We start from the raw sequence: 21201 nt of genomic DNA, 5'->3' as shown, positions 1-21201 counted from the left end.
ACTCTAAATTGCCCTTAGGTGTGACTGTGAGCATGTATGGTTGTCTGTCTATATGTGTCGGCCCTGCGATGGTCTGGCGACCTGTACAGGGTGTACCCCGCCTTCTATCCGATGACAGCTGGGATTGGCTCCAGCCCCCCCGCAACCCTTACGAGGACAAGCGGTTACAGAAAATGACTGACTGACTGACTGACTGACTATATTCCACTATTACTTCAAGTATGACAATTTCTGAAATCAAATCGACAGGTCATGTATTTTGTTTCGATATTCTGAATTAGGCCTTATAACGAATGTAGCATTTTCCAATTAACACATGGGATATGCCAAGATTACTCAGGTTTTAGAAGCATTCCTTGGACATGTATACAGCACATTCGGAATATGCATCTCAGTTGGGGTTTTTTTACATGGTTTGTGACACACTGCCTCTTGCCTGTTTCCGGTCAGCTCTGTGCATTGTCATGGATATGCTACACATGAACCAACTAGCCAACAGTTTGCCATGCTTGGGTAGAGATGCATGCCCAGAAGAACAGCAAACATTTCTAGTCACCTACTTGTAAACATTACAAAAGACTTAGAAACCAACAGGTTTTTGATGCAAAGAAGGAAAATGGCAATAGCCACTCTAGCCGTTTCACTTAACCATATATTGACGTGATAAATGACATGTAAAGGCACGTTAATCCGAGTATACACAGTGGCATGTAAACGGGAATGTCAGCAGAATATTCATTTTCATTAGCCATGTCAACACCTTCGTATGAATAGTTATGGATGGATTACTGAACGAGCCCACCAGGCACAAGCACAAGAGCCAAGTGTCAGGGGCACCCAAATTAATATGTATTGAGCAGGAAGAGACTCACAATGCCCTTAAAGAGCTGCAAAGGAACTGCAAAGACATACAAAATAACTAGAAAAGACACAAAATGACCTCAAATAGACAAAATCACACAAAGATGCATGGCCACTAAAAAAGAGGTGCAAAATAGTAAAAAAAAAAAAAAAAAAGAGGAAAAACCAACACGAAGTCTATGTGTCTTGCTCCTTTGCAGGAGGGGTGGTGGCTTTTCCACATCTGTGCCCAGCAGTCTAGTGTCTCATAGTCCACCTATGGGAATGTTGTCCTTTTTGGTATAAGGGCAAAAAATAAAATATTTTGTGCAGGTAAGGTAGACCCTTATGCAAGAGCAGAGGTAAAAGCAACATTCAGAGCCTACAGTTTATCTGCTAAAAATCATATTCAGATGTTTAATTAAAGCTCTTATTACTTCCAGTTTTGCTCTCTGGCTTGGTTGTGACTGTGGATGATTGTATCTCCGGAAGGTAAAACACATATCACAGAGGTGCAGTGCAACAAATCATTTTTGAAGGAAAACACTTGACATGGATCTCTTTAGTCTGGTGTAATCAACCTGAGGCACCTCAAGTTAAAAGTATTGTGCTGTATCTCTTGCATTTTATTTTGTACTTTTTTTATAAATCATATTTTATTAGTTCTAGTTGTGTTTGTCCCTTGTTTTTATGATTGTTCAGCATTTTGGTCAACTACGGTTGTTTTAAATGTGCTGTATAAAGAAAATTAACATTGAAGCAAACACTGAGCTGATTGTCTTTTTTTTTTTTCTAAACTTATTAAATTACCTGATGCAGTTATTTCCTGATGGTGTAGGCGGACGTGAAGTGAAGTTTGGAGAAAGAGCCTGGAAACCTTCAGACTTTTCCAGGTGTGCCCTTCTGTCTGCGAGCTAATGCATTTAACTGACAATGAATTGTTAAGATTTCAGAGACAAGGTACTTATAGAATTTACAGATGTACAACTGGCATCCTTTTCACCTTGCTGGCTTTCTCTTTATCACTTTCTCTTTGGACACACATGCGGAAATTCAGCTGGAAAAAAACATACAGCTGGTGATCAGCCAGTAATAATGTGTGCACCGGCGAGGCCGCCTGTGAAGGGCTGTGTGGTAACCTACTTAAACTCTGTGGAACCTTATCATCACTTTCTTCAGAGGAGGAAAATCACTGATCATCTGCACCATCTCTTCCTGCTGGTATTCATTTACAGCTAAATTATCACCATACCCTCCAGCTCTCACTCTCTCTCTCTCTCTCTCACACACACACACACACACACACACACACACACACACACACACACACACACACACAAGCTTGAACAGATTCCATCATGATGCAAGACTTGATTGATTTGCCACTATCAGTCTCAGTCACATTATTTTTTGGCCCGTGACACTGTTGGCATTCGTGCACAAAGGGGAAAAAAAACAGATATATCGGTCCTATCAGCATTCACCTTTCTCTGGGCTTTGCCTGAAGTACAATTTAATACCATTCACGTTTTGAAAGAGACATGTGTGGTCTGCAGCACAGAGAAAGCACAAAGAGTCTGGTTGGAACAAGCTCTTATTTCAGTGCACATGTTCACTCCCCTGCTCTGGAAAAGAAATATGAATTACATAAAAAGAAAGATTTCAGTTTGAAATAATATTGGCCTCAATGCTTCAAGGCTTTGCATTAGCCTGCCCAAAGAATAATCTTCAAGTCTGTGTAAAGCAAAAATAAATGTATAATGAGTCTGTCGCACCACAGAAAAATGTCCTGGCCATATTTGAATCATTCAAAAAAATTGCCAAGTATATTTAATTAGGTTTCAAAATCATGAGGATATGAGCAGTTTTCTCTGCTCTGACTCTGGGGGCTAATATTAGAGCTTGTGGCACTAAATTATATATTAGTGTTGTTCTGTTTAACAACTCTGAAATGCCACAATCATATTAACACAAGAAAAACAGCCATCACTAACATACCTTTCAGTCTTTCTGGCTGAATCAGCTCCCTGGCCTGCTGGCAGTTACAGCTCACTGCTGTGGGTGTGTCCTTTATGCTAACAATAGCTGCTGAACCAGAGTCTGGGGACAGAGATGGACATTTGTTTTAGTTAGGTGTAGTTTATTAAATTTATCAAAAGGCCAGTGTGCAATAACACTAATCGTTTACAAGAAATGAAAACATGGCTGCACCAGATGTAGCGAGATGCTAATTTCCATCTGTAGCACTACACTTGACAGGCTGATGCAATACATACAGTTATAATACAGAACAGAAGAAAATCAGATGCCCCACACAACAAAGAACAGCACAAAACACAACATGGTATACACAATAACCACATCTTTAAAGTGACTAGGTTACTGGTGCAAAAAGTATGCATTGTGCAAGACAAAGGTGGCACGAAACACACAAAAACCACAATGAAAGTGACCGATGCAGATTTCTTGCACTATGAAAAGCAACAAAAAATTGCACAATAATAAATACAGTATGGAATACACAATAACAAGATTTAAAAAGTTACCAGTGTAGAGTTCTTACACTATAAAAACAGTAAGTGCACACTGTAACCAAATTTCTGCAGTGTTTTGTGGACTATGAAACTTCACCTGACTTTCCATCGGCATGAGGGTGAGTAGATTATGATGGAATTTTCCATTTTTGGGTGAACTATCCCTTTAAGGTCCCTCCATTCCTACCTGACACTTTAGGCTTCCAATACGCATTAATAAAGTACAGAGCCCCTCTGGTGACATTAGATGAAAAAAAAATAATGTGTGGCCACACGTTACTATCTCGTGGCCACGAGATAATAACGCATGGCCACAAGATAGTTAATGCGTGGCCACGAGATAATTAATGTGTGGCCACGAGATAATAACGCACGGCCACCAGATAGTTATTGTAGTCATCCCATGCAGACTGTTGCTTTTATCATGGACAAGTTTGATTTAATTTCATTTTATTTTAATATAGGAATGACTTACAATGACAAACTTAAGTCACTTGCGGCAAGGCATGGAGTAATTCTTAGCAAGAGACACTTAATTCGGCTGCTCAAAATGCATGGGCTTAAACGCAAGGAATATGCTGATCTCGGGGAAGTCATCAATTTCATCATTCAATTACCTTTATTCACGAATAACTGCCAGCTCCATATAGACAACCATCCTGCAACCGAAGGTGAATTATTTATTTATTTTCTCGTGGCCACGCATTAACTATCTCGTGGCCGTGCGTTATTATCTATAAAAAAAATAATGCGTGGCCACATATTACTATCTCGTGGCCACGAGATAATAACTTGTGGCCACGAGATAGTTAATGCGTGGCCACGCATTATTTTTTTTTCATCCAATGTCACCAGAGGGGCTCCGTAATAAAGAATTTTTTGTGGACACAGTTTTTGATGGATTCGAGTAAAACTAAAAAGCGTGATAACCAGTCCCGTTCTCCCCTATCACTGTTGTAGCTTGTGGACGTGGAGCTAAATCTAAGAACTTACTGGTGAGTTATTTTTAAACTATGCAGCATCCTTTATTAACTGGTTAGTAGAACATTTACCAGCAAAGTAACTATTTAAAAATGTATGACAGTTAAAAGTAAGTGCATTCAGTAGCCTGAGGTACATGAATAAAAAGTTACTTTGGTTTTATGGATATTGTTTTGTTATTATATTTCTTTGTTCATACTTTTCTTTATGGATGGGCAAATGTATGAATGTTTATCATTTATCTATGATATTTCAATTATATCATCTACTGCCTGAGTCATATTGGTTTGTCAGTCACCTATCGTATATTAAAGGAGGTTTACAAAGGTTCGATCGATTGATAATGCAAAGCCTTTAAGGACACTCAACTTAAATCCATTCACAAAACATCCTGACCTTGTTTTCAAGAGCACATAATGGTCACTGATGCATTTTATAAGCTCCTATAAAACATTATACATCCTTAATAAATCACAATCATCTCATGAATGTTTATGTCTTGTTGACATCTTTCTAAAGTCACAAAACTTTTAATGCTTCTTCAATGCATCAGTCAACATTACGACCCAAGGAAAAAAGTTCTCACGCTGATGAGTTTAGATTCCTTATGAATCATAGTTTTCTATACGCACTGTGTTACAGTGACTCATACAGAAATACTGCCTCTTATAATTTCTTACAACTGTCAGGAGACATCTGAAAGATCATTAAAAACATTCACACTGGCAGGGTTTGTGATGCAGTAAAGAATACAAAGTTTTATGCAACTGCAAGCAGTAAAAAAATTGATAAATGCTCCTTTTTTAAAGATAAAAAGCTTTGAAATAAAAGAAAAATCGCTGTGAGTCATAACTTCTATGATCAATCTCTTTTTCTTCTTTGATGCCCTCGTATGCGTTAACGTTTGACGAGGCTGGGACACTGAGTGCTTAATGGTTATTTAGTTCATGCCGCGGTCTTGAAGACGATGCATCTGACGCTCAGGTCATGAGCCATTTATGTACCTCAACAGTTGAGGTCGGACTGCTGAGTGCTTAATGGTTATTTAGTTGATGGAAATTACTCAAACACACTCATGAGGAGTGGAGAGGCAATTCTGCTTATTACAGTAAGTAGACGATGGAGCTCTGAAGAGGGTTTGTGATAAATGATTCTGCTTTGAAATACGTTTCAGGGAAGTGTAGTGCTTTGTTTTCTCAGGCAAAAATCAGAGGAGTGTCCTGCCAGCTGAACCCGACGCTTTGGTGGCTCATGTGAGGATGGGAGGATTAGTCTCGTTCCAGGGGTGAAAAAGCGAGCTGCTGGCAGAGCGTCAAGCAAGAGTGTAAGTGAAATGGACAGCAGATGGCTCTGGTTCCTGCACCGGTTGTTTGGGACGTGCTGAGCATGGCTGCACCCCTCCTGACCTGGCACCCGTTCTGGCTTCCCCCTCCACAGGACTCTTCAACCAGCAGTCTGAGAGTCTGTGCTAATGCAACCTGCATAACTCGCATCAGGGGACGAGGTGAGTCACTGAAGGCCGTCCAAAAAGATGAAGCCACTTTTACTGAAAGATAGGCCCAAAATCAACACATCCTATACATGAAGACTGCAGCTATGTTTCTGTCATAATTCACAACTGTTAAAGGAAGCCACATTTGAATCTTGTGTACTGCTTATCTTGTTTTCATGCACAAACCACAAAGATGTTTTGTTGGTGTTGCAAAAGGCCACACCTCTGTAACCACTTAGAGCAGTGGCCATGTGAAAAGGTCGATCAGTGGTTGCTCTGCAGAGTTTTCATGACCACTTGGATGCCAAAAATCAAACACTTTAAAAGCTTGTTTGGCAACTCCAAATTTAAATGTTTGAGTTAAAACATTGCATTAGTCTGCACATGTATTAACTCACAGAGGCCTCTTTTTCCCCCCACACACAGATACAAGAAATTATGGCGCAACACTGCTGCCAGATCAACACAACTTTCCATGACATCATCATCCTCAGGTTGTGAAGTGTTGGGCGGATACAGGTTTAAGAGGTGATGCAGTTAATGTGTGACTTTTTTAGAGATCTGATGACAAAAAATGAGGGGAGAGTGAAACAGAAAACAACATGCAACAAAAGCCTCCCCCCGCAGGGCTCAAACTGGAGTTGTTGCATTCATGGTCAGCACCTTAACCCTTTAACAACTGGATTGACATCAGTTTTTTTGTCCCACATTCAGATGCCTTTCTTTAGCTTTTAAACCTCTGATGCCTGAGAAAACTCTTTCCCTTCAATCTTTTTGAAAGAAATCAAAACATTTTCCTCAGGTATCAAAGGGTTTAATTGGCTATCAGGATGCAGTTGTTACTTTATTTTGAAAAAAAAAAACTAGGTACTTACAGTTTGTTTAGATGCCTGGCTGCTAAAGTTGCCATGCAGCAGCTTTGAGTCAGAGATGATGTGCAGATGAACCAGGTGTGTATTTCACTGGAAGCTGGCTGCTTAAATAGCCTGCACCTGGTATTAACCTGAGCATACCACAGTATAGGGAAATGTGATCCTAACATTACATCAAAAACAAAAAAACCCAACAAAAACATAAAAATCTCCATTCACACTTAAAAATATCAACTACTTGCATTACCTTAAGTTACTCCACACATCACATAGAAAAGCAGGAAATGTGAATTTCGCATTAGAGTTCACACCCCTCCACTAATCACAACTTGGTATCTTCTAGAACTTAGAAAACAGTGTGTGGACATCCTGGGGGCTATTTTCGGTCAAACAATCCCTGCAGAGGAGACATGACAGCAGAGAAGAATGATTTTAACAAAGACTTTGTCTTAATAAGTGCACACACCAGCAACATTTAAACACTAAGTTGTTTGATTTAATCATTCCAAGTTAAACAACAATTTAAACTTAAATCCCTGTTGAAATAATGTAACTAAATATGTGTTTTTCTTCACAGGTCAGGCCTCCAATTTACAAACACACCACATCCTTATAAAAATGCAACAGTCTCAATAAAATACATTCAGCCTCAGAGGTTTGTGTGATTATTTTATGTATCATGTTAATTCATACAAACTGATACAGTTTAAATCTTTTCAATGTGCTACAAATAAAGCATGGCAGTAATAAAGAGGATTTTCATCAGCGTTATCTTTTTTTAAAAGGTCTAGTGTGTAGGATTTAGGAGATATGTTGGCAGAAATGAGATATGATATATAAAGTATGTTTTCCTTAGTGTATAATCACCTAGAATATAAACATTGTTGTGTTTTGATTACCATAGAATAAGTCATTTATATCTACATGGAGAGTAAGTCCTCGTCTACAGAGATTGCCATGTTGTACTGCCATATTTCTTCAGTAGCCCACAATGCACAAACCAAACACTGACTCCAGATTGGGCCATTAAGGTTTTTGTGTTGGCAACCATAGTTAAAAGGGGCAAGAGCACCAGAAAAACACAGATTTTTTAATGCAAAACTCCTTGATTCAGTGTTTTTACCAGTTTAAATCAATTGGTTTGTTTGTTTTGGAGAGAAAGAGACCTCTGTGGATAAATCCACAATAAAAACCTCTTAAATGTTTGGATTCGAAGTCAGAAGAGAAAATAGGTGAGCACATATTACCAGAACAAGCCAAACTACACTGGAGAAACACTGACTTGAAACACAAAACTACTTTATTGAGTGTTTTGACCAGTTTTAATCACCTGGTCCATTTGATCTGGAGATAAACAGACCTCTGTGGAGAATTCAGCTGGCATTAAAAACCACCTAAAAAATGAACACTAGGGCTGGATATTGTCAAAAAACTCACAGTTCAATTCAATTTTGATTCTTTGGATCACGATTCAGTGCGATTCGATATTGATCCAGTTGCTTCAATATTGATTCAGTTATGTGTGTTGATATCAGAAATACCCAGATAATTCATTCGAATACCTTCTGATATGTGTTAAATAAAACGTGCATTATCTCTATTGATTTAGAACAAACTGACACCAAAACTTTTTTTTACCATTATATTATTCTTTATTCAATAAAAATGAACACTAGGGAATTCTAACTGAGAAAAGTCAGCTGGTTGCAATCTACAATCCTCACCATTAGATGACACTAAAACACCCTAAATCTCACACACTGAACCTTTAAGTCTGTACATCTTCAAGGATCCATGAGGCCCACTGGCTGACCTTTATGCTACCCTAATAGCAGAAGAAGACCTTGATAATTCTTCAAAACCCTAAATTATGGTAAGATTAAGTTAAGGGAAAGATTGTGGTGATAAAAAAATAAACACAGCTAAAACATTGAGAGCTTGTGGTTGCAGTTAATAAAAAGGCAAATGTTAATTGCAGGTTTCTGATGACCTCCTGCATGAAAGTCAACCCTACACGCCCATCTACATCCTCACTTTCTGCCTGGATAAACAAAGGACACACTTCCTGTGTTGGCACTGGACATTAATCATGAGGTGTGGAATCATCCAATGTGGACACAGTGATAGAGGGATATACAAACACATGCAACTGACTGTTTTATGTTAAATAAAACCTTTATTTTCTGCTCTTGTTTGCTATAGATATGTGTGACAACGTAACACACACTTCACTGTGGAAGATGAATTATTGCCATTTTTGAGATGCCTACTGCAGAAGGTAATAAACGAGTTAAAGATGTTGCTTTGGTTGACAGCGAGCTCTTAATTAAAGCGGTGTGGGATAATGAGAGTTCACCTCCTCTCAAGCATGCACTGCACTAAGCTCAGCTGACACAACAGAAAATTCACATGCAACCTTAGACCTGGGGGACAAATTACTCTGGCACCGGACAGGCAGGGACCGTGCAGGAAGGCAAGCAGCAAATCAATGCAATTTTATAGACCTGAATCATGCCTAAATGTTCCTTCTTAGCTCTGCTACTTTCATTCATCTCTCTGTCTTATGGCTGTAGAGGAGAGCAGGGGCAGCACTTGCACACATCCAGACTGCTGTGATGGAGATGATTATGTTTCCATTAGCTGAAGCCTCTATTGTGACTGTTGGATCTGGTTTTATAGTTGCTAGTCCATGAAGCCCATTCCACGTTGCTCTGCACAGGTTCAGGTTACAAATGTAAAAGGCCAAAAAGTGCTTGATGCAAAGTTTGTGCAAAAGGACTGTGCTTTGGCTTCCAGCTTTAAAAAAACTCATGGCTGCCATCTATGGGTACAACTGATAATTGAAAATAGTTTTGAAGCCAAAAACACTTAAGTGAGTACTTAAAAAATATAATACATGACACAGAAACAAATTCTATTAAAAAACAAACAAACCCAAAACTAAAAACATTCAAGATGAATGAAGACTTCTTTTCTCTAAAGTGGCCATTTGAGACACTGCCGTTTTTGGTGCTTTGCATTTGCTTCACTCTTCAGCTTCACAGGATGTTGCTTGGTTTTTACACTGATTACACATCAAACTACAGTAACACTAAATGAACCATGCACGCAGTATATTGCATATCTAAAAGTCTTTGTTTAGCCTATGATAATAAAATTGGGTCCTGAGCTGAGTTGCAGCCTGTTAACCAGTGTTAGCAGTTGTGAACTACACACACACACACACACACACGCATACACACAAACAGAAACACACATACATGGAGGCTCTCAAAAATCCCCATGGCGCCTCTTGTATACGCAGTGACTGCTCAACCAGTGCATTCCTGCAGCACACTGCACTGCAGGTCTGCCCACATTAACACACATTTTAACACAGTGACAACAGAATCTAAAGGAACATTTCCTCACATTCAGCCTCTAACAGGAGAATTCACATCTGCCAGGAGTGTTTAATAGACACTATTTCAGATGAGACTTTTCAGCCGGGAGGTGTCTTCAGCGTCCCTGAGTGACCGCTCTCTGTGCCTCTGCCAGTAACACACAGCCTGACCTTCCTCTTACCTAGACTGACTCAGCATTTGCAGCTTAATGTTAAGTGATTATGCTGCTGGTGACGCCCGGTGGGTGTGAGAGGCATTTGTCAAGAATCAGTCTGCCATCCTTTTAACCACAATTTAAAAGCCTGAAAAGCCTGAGGCCATATATCCCAATGATCTGGACATGCTGATAGGAGGCTAATTGATTCCTTTAATGGGCAAAACTTAATGATGAGCAATAAGTTTTGCCCCCTATCTTTATTATGAAGCATAAAGTCAGATTTTTATGGTGCATCCTTAGATTAAGACATGATTTTCATGTTGTAAGGAACACATTTTTGTTATTGTTTGCAGTTTTTAAGGGTCAAAAAGTTGAATGCTAATTATCTCTTGAAATTATCTCTCTCTGAAACCTGGGCAAATTGGCTTTATTTCTTTCAAAAATATGGCAAGAAAGCAATAAGCACCTTAAGAAGAAATGACCAAGAAATCAGTAAGAAATTAGTAAAAAGTACAAGAAAATTAGCAAAAACAAAACAAACAAAAAATAGAAAAGTGGAAAAAGTGAAGAAAACAGGAAATGACCTGAAATCACTGCTTTAAAGACCTAATAATTCTATAAAAATAATTCCAAATATGTAATTGAGATCATTTAAAAAATAATTCTCTGCACATAATTCTTAATGTGCAGACCACGTTGCTCATTTTTGACCATGTTTTTGAAAGAAATCAAACCAATTTGCTCAGGGTTCAAAGGTTAACTACTTTTGAAAGGCAACTGACCACAACACAAAAAAAGGTGATGCCAATCCAGTTTTCAAATGGCTTAGAAAATGGAGCTTATTTAAGCCTTTTTCACTTTTTTTTTAACCAAGTTTCATGGAACAAGGGGCAAAGATAATCAATTAGACTGAAAAGTTCAACAAAACTTTGATAAAACATTATACGGATTTGAAATGTCACCAAAATGAAGTTTTGCTATCTCGTTAGAAATAAGCAGCAGTGCGATTACAGACACTTGCATTGTACATGCAGTATTTGACATGGTCTGATACATTACACCCTCAGTTTACCTCACAAGACCCTCTGTTCTTGTTTATAATTAGATTTGGTTCATGTAAGGGTGAGAGGGTCATTCTGAGATCAACATTCACTTGAATATGTGATACAGAAGGTAAGGTTAATATACGAGGCTCAGGTTGCAGCAACTCAGGCTGCAGTGTATGAAATGGATCTGTATTTGGAGACTGAAGTCATCAATAGGTTTCACATTTTCAGTACTGTGGGGCAGCATTGAGACAGTCTGACTCACTGCTGCACAGATTCAAACAGGAATTCAAGTTTTATTTTTAGGGGTGAAAAGTTATACACTTCAAGTATAGCTTCCTCAAAATGGGCAACAGTAGCAGCATTTAGGGATAGTGGTAAGTAAGACTACAATACTACATTCTCAGCAAGTATTGGTCCAGTGTGTAGTATTTAAAGGCCATCTGTTTGCAGAAATGGTATATAATATTGATAATAAAGTTTTTATCAGTTCATAATCACCTGAAAATAAGAAATGCATAACTGTTACCTTAGAATGAGCCATTTATATCTACATATGGAGTAGGTCTTCTTCCGTGGAGTTCACCATTTTGTTCCACAGTAGCCGAGAATGGACAAATCAGCACCTTAGTTCTCCTACACCCTGAACACAAAAAAAAAGATTCAGTTTTTCCAACATAGATTTCACTAAATCCTACACATTAGACCTTTAACATGAATTTTTGTACACAAATTTATTGCCTCCAGATGAATAAATCATCCTTTAGCAGCTAAAGAGACAGATATTTCCTTTATGCATTGGTGGAGACCAAAACAGAGTTTAAAAAGAGCAAATTTTGGACTTACATTCATCAGATGGAAACAGAAACACAACACCAAATAAATTACAATGTTACTCCATAACTGCAGTATAAATGCTACCATAAATACCATATTAACTATAGAGTTGACAATCAATAACTACACACTCCACTACCGTTGTACAACAATGAAGACAAATTTTGAAGATACTTCCACTGCAGTCTTGCACTGGTGATGTTTTTTTGGAGGAAGAATCTGTGTATTGTCAGGCCCCACCTCACTGAGTTCCCACACAGCCTCCAGGAAGTGCAATGTGCTTTCATGCTAATTTTCATAGTGGACAAATGGCATAAATACACCAGCACATAATGCCTCGTGGCCCAAAAACACTTTCTCCCATTTACAAACATGGCAAATGGGATGTCTGTTAATCAGTGTATACAATTTTTTCAAGCATCACAACCTGAGCGAAATAACTCATCTCAGTATCGGGATTTAACCCACTGGTCCAATAAGAACTGGAAAGTCTAGAAGAGCCGCAAGATTAAATCTTTTTACCCCAATTCAAATTAGTGGAGCTCTAAACCAGAAATAGCTTGTTCAGGTGGTAGAAGTCTCTAGTGTGTGTGACCGCAAAGTGTGGAAGCAGTGCTTATAATCTGAGTAATTTAATACACCCTAATTGAACTTTTTTGGCTTCATGCACCACTGAGTAACTTCATAGAAATGAACAGGGCCCTGCTTCTAATGCTGTATCCACCTCTCTTAATACATATATGGTTGTCTCAGCTGTGTGTCCAGACTTTTTTTTACTGGCGTGGCACTAACTTATGGGTAGCATGAAGTACGAGCACTGCTGTGGGCACACGTGTCAACATAGCTTTAATTTACCATTTTGTCTCTACTACCCATACCTACTTATATTTTTAACATTGCAGTGTTATACATTCCTGTTTTTAGTTTAGTTTCAAAGATAAATAGACCTACCAATTGCAAAATGACAGAGCAAGACACAAATGTAAAATAATGCTCTGCTCCGAAGCTCCACTCCAAATCAAAACAGATCTTCTTCCTCCTCTGTGGCTTTTTGGCAGGCTTGTTAATACACATCAGTGCCTCTCAGATTTAAGACTGAATGACACCTATAAAGGAAAATTCAATTTACTTGTCAAACAGGACTGCATTCAACCTCAGTAAAACAAAGTAAAACATTTATTAAAATGGAAAGGTGGTGGGTTGAACCTCTTATTGTGTTACTGACTTTAATACGGTGGTTTTTATTTCAGTTCAATTTAAAGTGCTACTTTGGCATGAGACACATATGTTCACATTACCAAAGCAAGTGAGAAACGTATACAAAACATGTAAGTATAATAAGGTCTACCAGACATTTACATACACATCGCTGCTGATTGGGTTAGCCTTCTGATGCGCCCACCAAACAAGAGAAAACATTCTTCAGACCCTGTTTCATACCATTGCACATCACATTTTGAGGAAACATGTCGCACAGCATCAAATGATTAATTAAAACCAGAAAAACAAGAAGAACTACCTAAAATGACAAAAAACGTCTTTGGGAAAAATATATTTGACATGTTCTTGATGTTTTCATTTTGGCACATGTCCCATCCACTAACATGGAAGAGGCTGTGTTTATGACCTATACTGCAGCCAGCCACCGGGGGGCGATCGAGATGTTTTGGCTTCACCTTTAGGGAGCCGTCATATTGTTATGTATTATACAGACTATATAGTTCTATGTAGTTCAACACAGTCTCTGTGTTCACAACTTGTTTCTTCCTCAGTTATTGCAGGTTTAAAGATCACAATTCGCATTCATGTATCCACTTGGTTCTCCAAAATGTATGAAACAAAGATCCCCCCCCCCCATCTCTCATTCATTCCATTATCAGTTCAGGCTGGCATTCATCTTTACAAAAGAGCATGCAAGACAGTAGTGGAAAGTGCAGAAGACACTTGTTTGCTTTGAAAAGTTGACCAAAACCAACTGTGAGATAATGTCTAAACCCAGAGACACACTTTCTGCACACAGCTGCAACTCCCACGCCAACGTAAACACAGCCTGACCATACTGCAGTGACCTCTGTCCCCGCTGGTGTCATGGTTTGGTCCAGATGCACTCCCTTATTATAACACATATGACTCTCTCCTCCTATATAATTACGGGCTCTCCCCTGGCCGATCGCTGTTTAATGACATATCAGATCTTGGAAGGAAAAAGAGAAGAGAGCCCTAAACTTCTATTTTGAGATTTACATTCCACTTAATAATACTGAGGGGGGGGGGGGGACATTTTTGTGAGTAAAGTTGGTCTGACTGGAGCCAGACGCAGGGCCCAGACAGTTTTATTGCATTGTGGGATTACTAGCTGGCTGAAATGAAAGTGTATCGTCACGGCTACCAGATCCCTGATCCTTGCGGCTGCTGAAGGCCCAATGTATGACCTCTGAAGGTAGCACAGCCAGGGGTGATTCTTCAACAGGAGCAAACGTGTACTTCAGCCAAAATAAGAATGCGCCGTGACATTTGGTCTCATATCACCACAGGAGACACACAGTTATTCAGCTAATTAGGAGGGAAAAGAGCCTGACTGTGCAGAATGATGTGAAGTTCAACTCAGGTAAGAGTTTGTTTAGTTGCAGTAAAACTTTGCAAATAAAACTGTTCTTATAAATAACACTTACAAATGCACAAAGTGCCAAAATTTCAAATAACACAGGAGTTTTTAGGTGTAACTTATTAAACTGCTCTTTACCCAGGATGTCTCTTGGGATATTTTCTTTATTTTACAAGAGAGACGTGGTCAACACATCAGCATAGAGATGTTAACACACAGTCACATCAAATTAATTTACAACACTCACATAAAATAAAATAAAATAAAATAGGACCTGAGGGGCATTACAAACTTATCAGCCATCAAACATTTTGGAAATGTTGTTTAAATGCCTGATATGCAGTGTTGCAGAGATTTGTTACTCAAGCATAAATACCAATACCACAGTGTAAAAATATTTTGGTAGTAAAACTTTTGCACTCAATGGAGATTGTGAGTGTCATATTATTACATGTGATATTCTTGGATTATTCTTACAAATGAATGAAAGTTTAAATAACATTTCACTGCCATAGTTGGTGGCTTTGGAGCTATTTTTATTCCACTATGGAGTAGTGTAATTTGATCTATAATGATGTTATTTTTGTCTGTAGAATCTTGCTTAGTAAGTATCGCTATTAGCACACAATGTTTCTATTAAATTAACACGATAAGCTTTAGTTTTAACTTGGGAAAGAAATAGTTGTCTCCTGAATGAAAGTCCAGAATTTTTTGACCCATCTACCTTTCCTCCCACCCACCCTATGCAGACATTCATGCTCTTTGTACTTCAATAATTGCTCTTAGTGTCTTGAAATGCTGGCTTCTGGTTTGTCTCATATCCCTTCTAGGGGTACCTCTGTGCATCAGTACCTGCTGCAGAGGGCCACTGACCAAGCGTCGATATTTGACAAGTTGGGAATGAGACTGGGTTACCATAGCTGCTAGAGGAATATTAGCATAAAGTGGAAAAACTATAAGTTAGGTACAAGTACTTCAATATTGTACTTCAGTACATTGTTTGACTAAATGTATTTATATTTTATCATTGCTGAAATGGGGGCTGTGTCCATATAAAGTTTAACATGTAAATCATTCCAAGCCCAGAGTACAGATTATAGAAATACAGTCTTTAAGTTCAGAACAAATTTTGGAGACACTGAGGATGATCTCTTTCAATAACTTGGTACGATAGCTGATCACTGAGATCCTTCCAGTTAGCACATTTAAATTGCAATGACGAGTTTGTGATCCAAAGGTTTAAATCAAAAACAGAGATCAATGATAGAAAAGATCGAGTCTGTGAAGTAGCAGGGTTGTAGCCAGGATTTTAGATATGCAGAAATCATGAGCCCAAGTTCCTCCAACACATACCCGAACCTGCAGGTATTTTGAAAAATAAAGTCTAACACAGTCATATGCAGCTTACAGCCTGCATGTTGCCACGTGGCCCGCTTCTTCAATTAATAATGAAAATCAATTGGTTCACAATTTGAATTTTTTTTGTACCTTGAATACAAATTAGGTGGTAGAGTGCATTAAAAAACATACAAATAGAGAAAAAAAAGTGCCAGGGTAGGATCCCTCGGCTAAGCATAGATCGTCTTCTGTTTTTATTTTTAAAAATTTACTGAATCCAGGCTTCCTGACATTTTTCAAAAGTGCCCCCCAGGCAAAGCAAGCCAAGTAACCCTACTCCAAAATATTTTAATTAGGCCTATTTTGTTTTATCATATTTGATCTATTCATTTAATTGGTTAGTACAATTTTTGACATTTATTAATTTATTTATTGGTTGGCCTAAAAATGATAACGTTTAAATACTGTGTTTAAAAAAAAATACTGGTACCCTTGTGCTATTTAATTATTTATCTATTTTAAGTGAAGCTTGTAATTACAAAGGTTGCTGAAATCCCCAAATTGCTTTGAAAATCAAATCTCAGCTCTATCAGTGCCCTGGGTGTCCTGGAGAATGTTACATAGCTTGTATCTGAACATTTTAGGTTCATTTTAATTAGTAAAATAACAAATGAATTATTTTAATTAATTGGCAACTCTAAATTGCCTGTAGGTGTGATTGAGAGAGTGAATACTTGTCTGTCTCTATGTGTGATGAGAATTCCCGTACCTCACACATGGAGCTGTACTTTCTGCCGGCTTGCCCGCTCAGAAGCTATGCAGGCTGCTCTACAAATTATCCCTCCACCCTTCACTTAGATTTCTCCCCCCTCCACTCAAATCGCTCAGTGCTTGCTCCAGAAAAAGAAAAAACAAACATCTGCCTTGTATTTTAATTTTAAGCTTGTTTGACTTGTGAGAGCACAGGTGGTCACCTCACTATCATCCTCAGTGCCAGGGAGGAGGTTAAATGCTTTTATCATGTTGCTGACACTGTCAGTCACAACCTGTTGATCACATGTTCCAATTTTTCAGTACACTTTCGTACTTTTGGTAAATGTGATTCCAGAGTGAATTTTTACCGACTGAAACAATGTCGCCACATTCTTTTTCTTGTACCATATAATTGTCATCCGTTACTTTTACAGGAATAGTACGCCTGTATGTATGACTCTCAGTTTCCTTTTTCAAAGCACTTCCTGGGTCAGACATGCTTCAGACGCATGCAGCGGCACCAGAGCGAAATTGGAGCAGGATGGAACGAGAGATAAGGTGATGCTCCAGCATTTTATAAAAGGCGCTCCACGCTCCAGCCAAAATCCTCCCGCTTGCACACCTCGCTCACTCCCGCTCTGCTCCGCTCACATGCTCTGGTGACCTGTCCAGGGTGTACCTTGCCTCTCGCCCAATGACAGCTGGGATACGCCACAGCTCCCCGGCAACCCTGGCAATAGTTTGGTTTAGGCAGGGAGATAATGTATAGATTAATGCGTCATCTGCATAGAAACAGATTTCTTAATATTGTTTAAAAAAATAGTAAACTGAACAGGTACTAGTACAGAAAACTTTCATACACCTTTTGTGCTCTTTAAGACTGTGGGCACAGTTGTAAATATACACACTTTGCGTTCTGTCTGTAAGATAATATGAATTTCCTTTTCTAGCTTACTAATTAACTGTAATTCTGCTCATATTTTACACCAAACTGAAGAGAAGCTGAAGCAGTAAAGACACCTCTGAAACCTGACATCTCAGGAGGGAGTGAAGGTCAAAGGTCTGCATGTATATCGTTATTATCAGTCACACCATCACACTATCTGACTAACGGACATAGAGTTTCTCTCCAATACTGATCCTTTTCCAAGTAACTGACCCTCCACCCGTCATCTGGACATCAAGCATTAACATGTGATTGGTCAGCGGGGAGTAACCTGGGATCATTACTGCCAATAAAGCCGAGTGTGCATGATGCCTCAATCTGACAGGAGGGATAAAAGGTGGAAAGAAAGTGAAATTTGTTGGAAATCCATCTCATCCCGACAGAAGTGGAGAACAGGATGAGGCCTTCGCTACTTTTATCTAGCAATCCAGAAATGAAATGAAATTCAATCAACCTTTATTTTCCCTCCTGCTGGCAGAGACGGTGGAAATGTTCTGTTTTGTCTTCAGTTTTCGGTCTTCTCTCCTTCCTCTGAAGCTGCGGGGGCAGCAGCCTCCAACTCCTGACCGTCGCTGCGTGAGCACAGCGCTGGCCAGTGTTAAATCTCAGTAATTAAGACTTCACGCTGTTTGACTTTAAAAGCTCCTAAATGGGCCTCCCGCAGCCTCCCGCCGCTCCTTGTTGGAAGTAATTTATTCGATTTGACATGAGTTGTGCTTCACCTCATCCTCGCCTCTCCCGCAACACACGCCAGTGTTGTGCTGGAACAATGGAGTTCCTCTCCTCCTTTTGTCTCTATTTTCTTTTGTCATCCCTGCCTCTGTATATGATCGTGGCTGGATTTAATTAAACCAAAAGTGCCTCTGTTTTAGATGAGGGCATAGATAATTAGGAAGTCAAGTGGTCAATCAGGGAACTATTGTTAGAAGAGAAAACAAGTCTAAGACAAATACTGTACTGTTTTGCTTCTGTTCTGACATTTGAGACCTTTTTCAGTCCATTATACCCTTAATGACTGAATTATCTTCTTAGTTTAGTCTTTAGTTTTGTTTTGGTTATGTGATTACATTTTACAAATTTATTGAAATGTATGGTCAGGTCAACATGCTTAAAGATGCCTAATCCTATGTATCAGTAGGTTTAGGGCTGGATTAACCCTCTGTGAGGCCCTGCTGCAAAAAATAAGCTGTGGGTGCCTTTTGAGCCAGAGTTTCTCCCACTCTCTGTGCCCTGTGTATTTAGTAGTTAAAAATTAGTTTTTGTTAATTTTATTAAGCACAGATTAATTTAGGAATACTTTCATCAAACAACACATTACAGAGAACATTAAAAGGTTCTGACATCTGTCAGCAGAAATGGTATATAATATTCATAACTATGTTTTCATTCATTTATAGTCACCTGAAAATAAGAGTTGCTGTGTTTTTGTTACCTTGGAATGAGCTGTTTTTATATGGAGTGGGTCCTCTTCCACAGAAATTGCCATTTGTCTCTACAGTAGCCCAGAACAGACAAACCAAACACTGGCTCTAAGGTCTTTCATGACGGTCACCGTTGCTCTCCAGCACCCTTGGTACACGGGAGAAGTTTTAGCTCTGCAGCATCCTCACTAGATGCCACTTGATCCTTTATACAGGACCTTTAAATAAGATGACACAAGATGGGTAGGGGACAGAAAAGTTAAATATTTATTAAAGACAACCAATAAGGCATATGTCCGATCAATTAGATACATTCATCTACAAAATAATGATTAACTATTCAAGTTCTATATTATTAAAAAAATAGTACATTAATCTCATAGAAACAGAGTGCAAAGACAACTATGTATGAAGTATATGAAAAATATTTCAATTAAATAAAAATAAATTAGTTGTAACCTACAGTGCATAAGAGAAAACATTAAAATGTTGCACATTGTAACAATGTAGATTTAAAAACTCATGAAATGTACCTTTAATATGACACCGAGAGGTGTAATCATGGATGGACTAATGAACAGGCCAAATAGGCACAGGCCCAGGGGCCCAAAGTGTCAGGGGGGCCAGGATTTCACCTGCAAAACATTACTCAAATTAAAACGTACCTGCTCCAAATGACTCCAAAGAGAAGAGACTCCACAAATGACCACAAAGAGATGCAAAGCAACTGCAAAGAGACGCAAAAGAAAGAAGCCACAAAGAGGCATAAAACCACCCAAAAAATGACCTCAGATACCCATTTTCCACCAGATCAACTCTGGTTCTTAAACCGGTTCCATTCAGCATTCCTAGAAACTTGGTGCTATCTAGTGAACCAGCCCAAGTATCCCCAATTTTGCACCCAGCTATTGCAATCAAGGATGTATCATCAGTGGAGGGCACATTTTGATTCCAGCTGAGAGCCAAATGTTTGGGTTCTGAACCAACTTATTTTTGGTTGAAATGCTCTGAGCGGTTCAAAATTGAGTGCAGGAAACGTAACAAACTAGTTCTATGTTGGTGAAAAAGGGGTAAAAGAGACACAAAACAACTGCAAAGATGCAAAACCAATATGAAGCCTTTGTGTCTTGTTGCTATGTGGGAAAAGTAGCGGGGCCCTTTGTCTTATAATCCATCCATGGGTGTAATGCAAGAGTAAGAAATTGATTTTTGTTTTGGTCTTCTAGTTGATAACGCTCCATAGTCATGTTCATACCATGCATGAATTAATAAGTATATTACCAGAGAATTATGATTATTAGATTATTATGATTTTTAGATCATAAACACATTTATGTTTCATGTAGCATAACACAATAAAGAAGAGAAGATAAAGAAGAGATAAAGCACCAGGTTCAAAAAACAACAAAGTACACAAAAGAGTTGAGTCTGTGTGTCTGAAATAAACAAGCAGCAGTAATAGACATTATTTTTTGATATTTAAAACAAATTGAGCTAATACAAGTCATGAAATGAACGTGGCTGTACTCATAATGACCCAGGCCTCTGTCTGCTTTAGATGTGCGAATGCTCCGCCTGCCCCTGCGGTAAATCAGAGCCATAAATCAGATATGTTAAGGCCCTGCTGATGTTGTTGTAACAAAAAAGCACATGTCCTGACTGTAGGCCTGAGCTCTGGTGATACATCATCCGGCCGAACAGCTGAGTGTGACAGGCTCATCTGTCCCAGTCTCCCTGTTAGATAAAAGACTGAGAAGGAGGGCTGAAAAACAAAGGTAGCAAACACAAATCAGAGCTAAACAGATGTATAAAACATTATCAAGTCCAAACTAGCTGACTGATTCATATTATGCTGAGCTTGCGGGGGCTTAATGCAAGGTGAGTTTTTATGACCGCTCATCTGCTCCAAGGACTTGGAACTAACAACAACAGCCTCCGGTGGTGGTCCGCTGAGCTCTGACACTGGGGCAGACAGCAGTCACATGACGAGTGCCGT

The 21201-nt window shown here is 38.9% G+C and overlaps 1 long non-coding RNA gene across 1 annotated transcript; it reads left to right on the top strand.

Moving 5' to 3' along the window:
• The first annotated feature begins 5720 nt into the window (after positions 1 to 5720).
• On the top strand, positions 5721 to 7465 carry LOC148189411 (uncharacterized). The gene is made up of 3 exons (XR_015776834.1): positions 5721 to 5859; positions 6274 to 6375; positions 7297 to 7465. It is a non-coding gene; the product is annotated as an uncharacterized LOC148189411 (long non-coding RNA).
• Positions 7466 to 21201: the final 13736 nt, after the last annotated feature.

Source organism: Plectropomus leopardus, chromosome 6 (assembly GCF_026936395.1).
Source record: "Plectropomus leopardus strain MGB_pleo_1.0 chromosome 6, ASM2693639v1, whole genome shotgun sequence".
Taxonomy (NCBI): Eukaryota; Metazoa; Chordata; class Actinopteri; order Perciformes; family Serranidae; genus Plectropomus; species Plectropomus leopardus.
Note: the sequence above shows the minus strand (reverse complement) of the source record. Positions and strands in the feature narration are given on the sequence as shown.